The sequence below is a fragment of the Podarcis vaucheri genome (genome assembly GCF_965113315.1).
Source record: "Podarcis vaucheri genome assembly, chromosome: 3".
NCBI classification, from domain to species: domain Eukaryota; kingdom Metazoa; phylum Chordata; class Lepidosauria; order Squamata; family Lacertidae; genus Podarcis; species Podarcis vaucheri.
Genome location: NC_138761.1, coordinates 107,140,784 through 107,151,010, shown reverse-complemented (window position 1 = coordinate 107,151,010; position 10,227 = coordinate 107,140,784). Strand labels below are relative to the sequence as shown.

Genomic DNA, 10,227 nt, shown 5'->3' with positions numbered 1-10,227 from the left:
CAGCCAAAAATATCTCATATCTTCTCCCCCTTCCCCTCATCCTGTGCTTGCTAGCTTGATATATTTAACCAAATTCCAGGAAATCTATGGATTTTAAATTGTAAACCTTCCAGAATTATATTAGTATTAGTACTAGTATTAGTATTAGTATTATTAATAATAATAATTTCAAATTTCAGACCCTATCTTCCTCTACAGAGAGAGCCCAGGCTGGCTCACAATAGTACAATGACATTTGTACAATGACACACCCAACAAACAGAGATTGTTTTTTAAAATTGTGTTTTAATGTTGTAGCCTGCCCTGGGACCTTCAGCTCAAGGGTGAGCTATTCATCATCATCATCAATTTAAAACAAGCTGATAACATACTGCAGGTAGCAGATGAAACCAGCAGTGTAAAAACGTCATAAAATAATTGGCCCAAAAGCTGGATAAGTAAGGAAGTCTTCACATGTTTATTCATGCATGTAAAGAGGAGAACGGTCTGATTTCTCTTGAGAGGGAGTAATATAGCCAGGGCGCCACCACTGAGAAAGTCCAATCTGTGCTTTTTGGTGTGGTGAAGGGAACTGTTCACACGGAAATAATTGCCTTGGGAATAGGTAAAGACCTACGCTGTGAATTCTGTTTAGATTCAACAATCATTCAATGAAAGCTTACACTATGTTTGAAGAAGAAAGATAAAGGATGCTGCAATGTTTAGGCAAATGGTCAGATTAGTGCTAATTTCCATGCTGTTTCCTTCCAGTTATTCTACCTTTCCCCCTTTAATTATTACAGAACTTGAAAGCTCAGTTTTTTTGCCAATTTTCATTTATTTCCCCTCCCATTCTGTTGCTGCTGGGTTTTGAGTCTTTCCCCAATATTTCACATGGCATATTCTCACAAATACAGTTGCATATGGCGTTTGTTATTTTTGTTGGGAGGCATTTTGTGTGTGTTTATTAATAAAAACACAGCAATACCTATTTGTACTTCTGAATTTTTACCCAGCATGTTCTTAATCTGCAGCCAACTCTTTTGCCTCTGCGCATCCACTAGATACAGAAATGACTTCCAACCTTTATCCTATACTTTCCAGTATTTATACTCTAAGCAGAGACAGGTTTAGGGTAGCGTAACTGGTTTGCTGCAGGAGGAGCTTCGACAATGACTTAGAGGAGAGGCGGTGGCGTTGCAGGGGGTGCTGCTGAAATTTGAAACCCCAAGGTCCCCCACTGCTCTAGGTTTTTCTTATTGCTATGGGCTACCTTAACTTCAGGGACGCTGTTGGCGCTGTGGGTTAAACCACAGAGCATAGGGCTTGCCAATCAGAAGGTCGGCGGTTCAAATCCCCGCAACAGGGTGAGCTCCCGTTGCTCGGTCCCTGCTCCTGCCAACCTAGCAGTTCGAAAGCATGTCAAAGTGCAAGTAGATCGATAGGTACCGCTCTGGTGGGAAGGTAACCGGCATTTCCGTGCACTGCTCTGGTTCGCCAGAAGCGGCTTAGTCATGCTGGCCACATGATCCGGAAGCTGTACGCCGGCTCCCTCGGCCAATAAAGCGAGATGAGCGCCGCAACCCCAGAGCCGGTCACAACTGGTCAGGGGTCCCTTTACCTTTACACCTTACCTTCATAAGTAGCTTATTGGCATGGATGGGGGCACTGCATTGGGGAGAAGATGCAGGAAATCACCCTTGCATTGTCGCATGTTGAGTGTGCTGGGTACAACATCAACAGTTTAAAGGTACAGGATATAGTTCTCTTACTGAAGAGAACTTGTCTACAATTCTAAACTGCCTGAATGGGAGACTGCCTTGGGGACTGTTACGGAAATTAAAGGAGGGGGGGCACATCTTTAAAGTTGTTAAATGTTACAAATATTATGCATAAATGTATCCTTTCGACTTGACAACTCAGGGAAGTTACCTAGCTTTAACAAATCAACTCCGTTGCCAGTTTCCTCCATTTCAAAACTATTTTGCCCTTGGAAAAATGAGTCTTTTCCTGCCACCTCCCCAAGCGTGAGGACATGTATACACACCTCCTACCCCAGGAAGTGCCCAGAGGTGACAATTGCTAAGCTGATTGTTGGCCAAGGAAAGCCTAATCCCATCACCAGACTTGCCAAGGGGTCCAGACATGCAAAGGAAGTTCTGTTGTACTTTGGGTGGTGGGACTTCAGAGGTGTTTGCCTATGCTAATGTTATACCTGGCTCTTGCCCTGAGATGTCTGCTTATGCTAGGTAAAGGTAAAGGTAAAGGGACCCCTGACCATTAGGTCCAGTCGTGGCCGACTCTGGGGTTGCGGCGCTCATCTCGTTTTATTGGCCGAGGGAGCCGGCATACAGCTTCTGGGTCATGTGGCCAGCATGACTAAGCCGCTTCTGGCAAACCAGAGCAGCACACAGAAATGCCGTTTAGCTTCCCGCTGGAGCGGTACCTATTTATCTACTTGCACTTTGACGTGGGGATCCAGGGCGCAGTCCTTCAATGGCTGCGCTCGTTTCTCTCTGGTCGGGGACAGAGGGTGGCGCTTGGGGGGGAACTGTCATCCCGCCACTCCTTGGTGTGTGGAGTGCCTCAGGGTGCGATTCTCTCCCCGATGCTTTTTAACATCTTTATGCGCCCCCTCGCCCAGCTTGTCCGGAGTTTTGGGCTGGGCTGCCATCAGTATGCTGATGACACCCAACTCTATCTGTTGATGGATGGCCATCCTGACTCGGCCCCGGACACACTGATCAGATGCTTGGAAGCTGTGGCTGGATGGTTACGTGGGAGCCGGTTGAAGTTAAATCCTTCGAAGACAGAGGTCCTCTGGCTGGGACGGGACGATATGGGATTGAGGGGGCAACTCCCATCTCTTGCGGGGGCGCAATTAGTGCCAGCACCGTCCGTTAAGAGTTTGGGTGTAATCTTCGATACCTCCCTCTCTATGGAGGCGCAGATTGCAGCTATAACAAAGGCGGCATTTTTTCATCTCCGCCAAGCTAAGCAGTTGGCCCCTTACCTCTCTCGCCCTGACCTAGCCACTGTGATCCACGCGACGGTCACCTCCAGACTGGATTATTGTAACTCGCTCTACGTGGGGCTGCCCTTGAGACTGACCCAGAAACTCCAGCGGGTGCAGAATGCCGCAGCGAGACTCCTTACGGGGTCTTCGCTGCGGGATCACATTCATCCGGTGCTATACCAGCTGCACTGGCTCCCAGTGGAGTACAGGATCAGGTTTAAGGTGCTGGTTTTAACCTTTAAAGCCCTATACGGCCTAGGACCCTCGTATCTACGGGACCGCCTCTCCTGGTATGCCCCACAGAGGAACTTACGGTCCTCTAATAAAAACATCTTGAAGGTCCCAGGCCACAGAGAGGTTAGGCTGGCCTCAACTAGAGCCAGGGCTTTTTCGGCTGCGGCTCCAACCTGGTGGAACGCTCTGTCACAAGAGACAAGGGCCCTGCAGGACTTGACATCTTTCCGCAGGGCCTGCAAGACAGAGCTGTTCCACCAGGCCTTTGGTTAGGGCACAGCCTGACTCCCTCCTTCAGCAATCTTTACAATACTTTAGTTTATGGTTGCCATTAATTTTGATTTTAATTAATTCTTATGATGTTTTTATATTGTTGCACTTTTTTAGTGTTGTTAGCCGCCCTGAGCCCGGCTTCGGCTGGGGAGGGCGGGATATAAATAAAAATTTATTATTATTATTATTATTATTACTTTCAAACTGCTAGGTTGGCAGGAGCAGGGACCGAGCAACGGGAGCTCACCCCGTTGCGGGGATTCGAACCGCCAACCTTCTGATTGGCAAGTCCTAGGCTCTGTGGTCTTGTACCAAAGACTTGTCTGGACATGTTTCCCAAGGTTAAACTAGTGTAACCCCTGTCTACCCCTCCCCTTTTGTGACATGTCAGTGATGTATCAATGATGCTGTACGAACTGTATTCTGGGATATGGTAGGAAAGTTTTAAAAGTTGGTAGGCTGTATGAATTGTGTATTGATTTGTAATGATTTGTTGGGTCTCTGGACCGTAGTAAAGATATATCTATTAAAAGTCATTGTCACCCCATCCTCGGGGTTCAAAATTCCTCTTTGAACCTGTTGCTCAATAAACTTTAGTCTACAGCTATTTGCTCCGGTTGGTGGCTGGACTTCTTCCTTTATTCCGTAGGGACCCGCGGGCTCTGCCTGACGAGCTGGGTGACTGAGCAGCCTTGCACCTAGATTTTTCCATAACAGGGACCATATGGAGGAACTTAAATGCTTTGGTGGAACAACAGGATAGAAGGCAAAGAATATATACTGCGTTGAGCAACGCTGCATTTCTTTGCTATGAAAGCTGCACAATGGTATCTTTAAATACAGTACATCCAGTTCTTGTTTTTCCTCAATTCAGCCAAACCAACTGAAATTAGAATATTATTTTCTAGGCCACAATTTACAGCAGTAATTAATCCATTGCATATAAATTTATGTCCCATGTAATATGTTGAAACCAGGCTCCTAGCAAAACAAAATAATTTATACTTAAAAGCTATGGTTTTTATGGAAATTTGAATCCCAGTTATTAACAGCCATTGATCAAGAAACTAATAATAACAACAAAAGCGGATGTATTCTAAGCTGGTATAAATCAGCTGGGTAATAAGACTAGCATTATATAATTAAAAATAAAGCCCTGCTATTCCATTTGCAGCCCTACCTATAAAATATAAAGATCTGAAAGAGTTAATGGGCTTCAATAGCTCTTATAATAAGCCAAGCTATTTTAGTGGAAACAATGAACTCTGTTCACCTGCAATTTGATTTTTAAAAATGGAAAGAAAAAAAGTCAATGCCTAAATTTAAATTCCGTCTACAGTCTGGAAAGATTGTTTTGTGAGACCAGTACATTTGTGTCCTTTTTAAAAAACAAACATTTCCTGAAGATGACTTTGAGTGAGTGCTGCTGAATTTGCATCCTTAATATAATCAGCCTTTAGGGAGTTCAAGGAAAGATTTTAATATCCATAAAGAAATTGAGTATTATTCAGCTATCTGTTAAAAGTGCACTTCAAGAGCATTTCCTTCTGTATGGGATGGTCCTACACAGTGCTATTTTTCTAGAAAAAGAGGCGTCAGAACTCACCCTGAACACCTCCCTTGTTCTCTTAAAATGGCAATAGCACACACTTGCTTGCCAGAACTGAGTTTCAGTGAGTTTTGGCTGAAAAAAGCTCTGGTCCTACACACTCTGATCAAGCACCAATAATGTTATGTCCCAGAGATAGGAAGCCTATGGCTTTCCAGATATTGTTGGACTACAGATCGCGCATCACACACACACACACACACACACACATGCCAGTCAACCTCATTTCTGTGGAGCAGAAACAACTGGATGCAAAACTACTATGTGTGATAGTTCACTTTTCGAAGAATGCTGGCTACGTTGCATAGCAACCAGCTTCCAGAACCAACTGGCATTTTCTTATTGGTAGTAGTAATTTTAGCTATACCCTGCCCATCTGGCTGGGCTGCCCCGGTTTCTTTGGGTGGCTTCTAACACAGGAAAAAGGAAAGAAAATTTAAATATTTATTGCAATATATCTTCTTTTACTGAAGAACAGACATTAGAATTGTGTTGAATATACAGTACCCAAGAAAATGTAAAAATGCTTGGACACAGCATTTTGTATCTAATAATAATAATAATAATTAATTTCAACATACAGATGTTCTATGTTTAATTATAAGAACATTTCAAATCCTGAACAGTTATTACAATGAAAAAAATGGTTCATCTTATGCACCTCTTTGTCTTTAAACTTTTTCTATCTTCTTTCAAGCATATTCAACTTTGGTTGTGCCTCCCTGACCCACATATAACTTGTTCGTTTCTTCATCATCATCATCATCATTTATTGTATGAAATAAAAATTGTTGTTTGTTTTCTCTGCTTATAAACACATTTCATGTAGGCGAATAGACGTGCCTTGAAAACCCTTATTTTTGTGAAATTTTGGCTGGCTTTTATTTGTGACACTTCAGTTGGCCTGGTAAAAGTATTACCCTACTTTGGATTTTGGACGTTTTTTTAGGAGGCAGCACAGCTACCTTTAATTCTTTGTGTAACCTGGAAATATATTTTAAGATGAAGAGCAAGTAGTAACCTCTACTATCCAATTAATAATTTTTTACTATCCTTGACCATTAAAGGGACATATTGACAACATAAGGGTGCCTCCAGTCAGTCAGTATTTTGCATTTACCCAAAATGGCACCATCAACACACAAGAAGACAGGAGACTTGCAGGGACCCCAAAGTTGGTAGAAGTACGAAAAAAAAAATTAGGGAAAATACCCGCTGAATGTCACATAGAGGAGGGAGAAAGGTTGTTTTCTGCTGCTCCAGAGAAGCGGACACGGAGCAATGGATCCAAACTACAAGAAAGAAGAATCCACCTAAACATTAGGAAGAACTTCCTGACAGTAAGAGCTGTTTGACAGTGGAATTTGCCTCCAAGGAGTGTGTTGGAGTCTCCTTCTTTGGAGGTCTTTAAGCAGAGGCTTGACAACCATATGCCAGGAGTGCTCTGATGGTGTTTCCTGCTTGGCAGGGGGTTGGACTCGATGGCCCTTGTGGTCTCTTCCAACTCTATGATTCTATGATTCTACCCTAAGGCGGGGGGGGGGGGACACCCCAAAACAGCCTTCTGGAATCTGCTCAGTGGTTCCATGGGATGTTTGCTGACAGATGGAATGCAACAACTGGAATCCTGACTGGGTGCTACTCCACACTGTCACATTTTGTTGCAGGCCCCACTTGTCCAATGTGTTAAAGGTAAAGGTAAAGGTACCCCTGACCATTAGGTCCAGTCGTGACCGACTCTGGGGTTGCGCCGCTCATCTCGCTTTATTGGCCGAGGAAGCCGGCGAACAGCTTCCGGGTCATGTGGCCAGCATGACTAAGCCACTTCTGGAGAACCAGAGCAGTGCATGGAAATGCCGTTTACCTTCCTGCTGGAGCGGTACCTATCTATCTACTTGCACTTTGACGTGCTTTTGAACTGCTAGGTTGGCAGGAGCAGGGACTGAGCAATGGGAGCTCACCCCATTGCAGGGATTTGAACCACCAACCTTCTGATTGGCAAGCCCTAGGCTCTGTGGTTTAACCCACAGCGCCACCCATGTCCCTTGCTGTTCTTTAGGACCTCCCTATTTTAAATGTTCACTAAGACTGTCATGGAGCATTATCAACACAGAATGCAGATGCTGATGAGAAAGTCTACTTACATCTCCATCCACTTTCTCTCTCACTCGCTGAATGATCAAACCAAAGGAGATCGATGTGTCTCTCGAGCCCTAGTGACCAAGGAGCCAGCAGAGGGAGGTGTCACAATGAAGGGCGTGTCACAAGGACCTCCGCAACCAGGCAACCACCAGCACTGAACTGACACAACTCTCAACTGACACTCCTAAGTTTGCTTATCTGGCTTTTAATCCACGTTCAGCCCCAACACATTTTAAAAGGGAATGGGATGTAAATCAGAGCACCCAAAGGCCTGCTTAAAAAGGAATGCTTTTGCCTGGTGCCTAAAAGTGTATAATGAAGGTGCCAGGCAAACTTTCCTGGGAAGAGCATTCAAAAGATGGGGAGTCACTGCAGAGAAGGCCCATCGAAAGGTGAGAAATGGGACTCACAGTACTAGGCTCTGTGGTTTAACACACAGCGCCACCCACATCCAGTGTGTTATACGGTGTTAAATACCATTGGTCTAATCATTTAATACAGTTCCATCTTGCTCAAAGGCAGCAGGCTGGGGGCTGGTCTAGTCAGTGCCTGAATGGGAGGTTGTACAGTGCGTTGGGTTCAGTGTTGAGAGAGAGGATGTAAATGTACTAAATTCAGTGGGAAATCAAGTGGCTCACTTTTATTCTTCAGAGCATGCAAACTTACAATTCCATCCACTTTGTATCAAAAGCCAGCAATTATTGTTGTTGTTTTCATGTGGCTATTGCCTTGCTATTCATCATCCTGGCCAGTGGTTAGCATCCTCTCTATTTGAGTGGGAACAGATTTCTTTCAGCACATTTTCCTCAGTTTTCAAGCTCTGCAGCATGGAGTCAAATGCAAAGCAGGTAAGCTCCCACTCAGCATCAGTTCTAGCAGAAACCTACCTACACACACACATGCACCATACCAGCATAATACAGGACTGTGGCGATCACACAGGGTCCCTGGGTGTTTGACAATCTATTGATCCCTGTGCCACCACTATGATCGCTTCCCCGCTGCCACCAACCCGTTTCTCTCAGGTACACACTGAGTTTATGGTTTCAGCAGTGGCGTAGCGTGGGGGGTGCCAGGGGTGCCGGCCGCACCGGGCGCAACATCTGGGGGGGCGCGAGTCCAGAGGGAAGGGACAAGTTCCTTCCTCCGCCGGGCTCCCCGCCGCCACCGCCAGCCTTGCGCCCTAGCGCGCGCGCCCCCCGCCGTCGCTGTGGCTGCGCTCCGCTCACTGCTCGCAGGAGGAGCAGCCGCTGCAGCAGCGCCGACGCCGCCACCGACGCCTGGCCGGGCACGGGCAGCCTCTGCACCCTGCCGCCGCCGCCATCCCCTCGGCCCAGCCACAGGCGGCGGCTGCTTCTGCCTCCATCCTCCTCCGGGCAAGCAGCGTTGTTTGCGCGGCAGCGCCAGCGCCAGCTCGCAGGTTAAGGGTTGGGGGGGCACAAATTACTTGCCTTGCCCCGGGTTAGGGGGCGCAAATTACTTGCGTTGCCCCGGGTGCTGACAACTCACGCTACGCCGCTGGGTTTCAGATAATTTTTCTGGTCAGTTTCTTAACCTTAGTTTCTTTACCGGCCTGTACCTTCCTAATACCTTCTAACTGATTATCCCAACTGTTTAACTGACTCCTCTTAACAGAGTCTCTTACTCGCTCACATCAAACTAGCCCAACCCACAGACTTATCCTCCTCCTTCTCTAACTCCAGACTCACTTCTTAACAACTCTAATTCTAACTCTAACTCCTCCCCTTGGGTTCCTATTGGTTAAACATTTTACACTTAGTTAACCCTTTCCTTATAACCCAGTATGATGTCACACACCTAGGAGGGCAAACGCCACAAGGACATTTCAAGAGCACGGAGGGTTGGGCTGAGGGGCTGGTGATCCACTAGATCCTGAGCTGGGTCTCACTGCTTTCTTGAGACAACATTGGATCCAGTCAATGTAACAGCCCAGGGTTGGTGCAATTATTGGCCTGGATTGATCCCTAAAATCCTGCCCCATTTTTACCATGGCAGGGCTGCAGATGGGGTAAAGCAGGGAAGCTAAGATTGTGCCCTAATCTGGCAAAAGCTAGTGCCTCTGTTAGCATGCTGGGTTTCTGCTGCGGAGACCTGGATTCACATCCCTGTTCAACTGAGAAGTTTAAGAGTCCTTCACTGTCTGAACCCTGCCTTCCTCACCTGGTTATCTTTACGAGGATAAAGTGAGGTGCGTCACAGTCATGTATATCATCTTCAGTTCAGGCACTCCATTAGATGACATATTTGTTCCTTGATGATGCACCTCCCAAGAATCTCCCTCTGCTACAGCACTGTCTACCCTGCTCTTGTAACCTCAGATTTTCTGTTTCCCGTCAAAACTTTACATGAGTCAGGGAAACACACAACAACAACAACCATGGCCGGTTTTCAAACTCAGATTAAGTACTTATTTTTATCACAGGCTTGAGCTAATTTCCTTATACCATCGTCACAAAATCACAGTATCCCAGGGGGATACTGTCTTGAACGCAGTCCTTTCTGACAGATGGAAGATTCCTTCCTTACACCTTGTAAGCTCAAGGCTGACAAGAGACCTTTGGGGAACAATACTATTTCTTTCTAAGGCAGTACCAGCTACAGGTCAATTGTCATACTAACTAAAAACAAACAAAGAAAACAGCCATATTCCTGTTGCCTTCTCTGGGCTGCTTCATTTTCATCCGAAGGGAGCATACAAGCAATACCGCAAATTAGGAAAACTGCGTATTATTTTTGCAGATGAGCATTTTGACCTCATTCGCCGTTGTCCGGCCTTCCTTTGATAGAAATTTTTGTGTTCCTTGCTCTCGGCCATTTCCCCTCCTCCCCCAGAGCTCTTAACCATGCACTAAAGAAGAAAACTGGTAACCTTCAGTGATGCAGCTACTTACCTCCTAAACCACAATAATTAATCCCCAGTGGGTAACAAATACTACACAATTTATTCTTATTT

At 45.7% G+C, this 10,227-nt stretch overlaps 1 long non-coding RNA gene across 1 annotated transcript; it reads left to right on the top strand.

Moving 5' to 3' along the window:
* Positions 1-7,885: 7,885 nt before the first annotated feature.
* LOC309528368 lies at positions 7,886-9,914 on the top strand. The gene is made up of 2 exons (XR_014217715.1): positions 7,886-8,101; positions 9,697-9,914. It is a non-coding gene; the product is annotated as an uncharacterized lncRNA (long non-coding RNA).
* Positions 9,915-10,227: the final 313 nt, after the last annotated feature.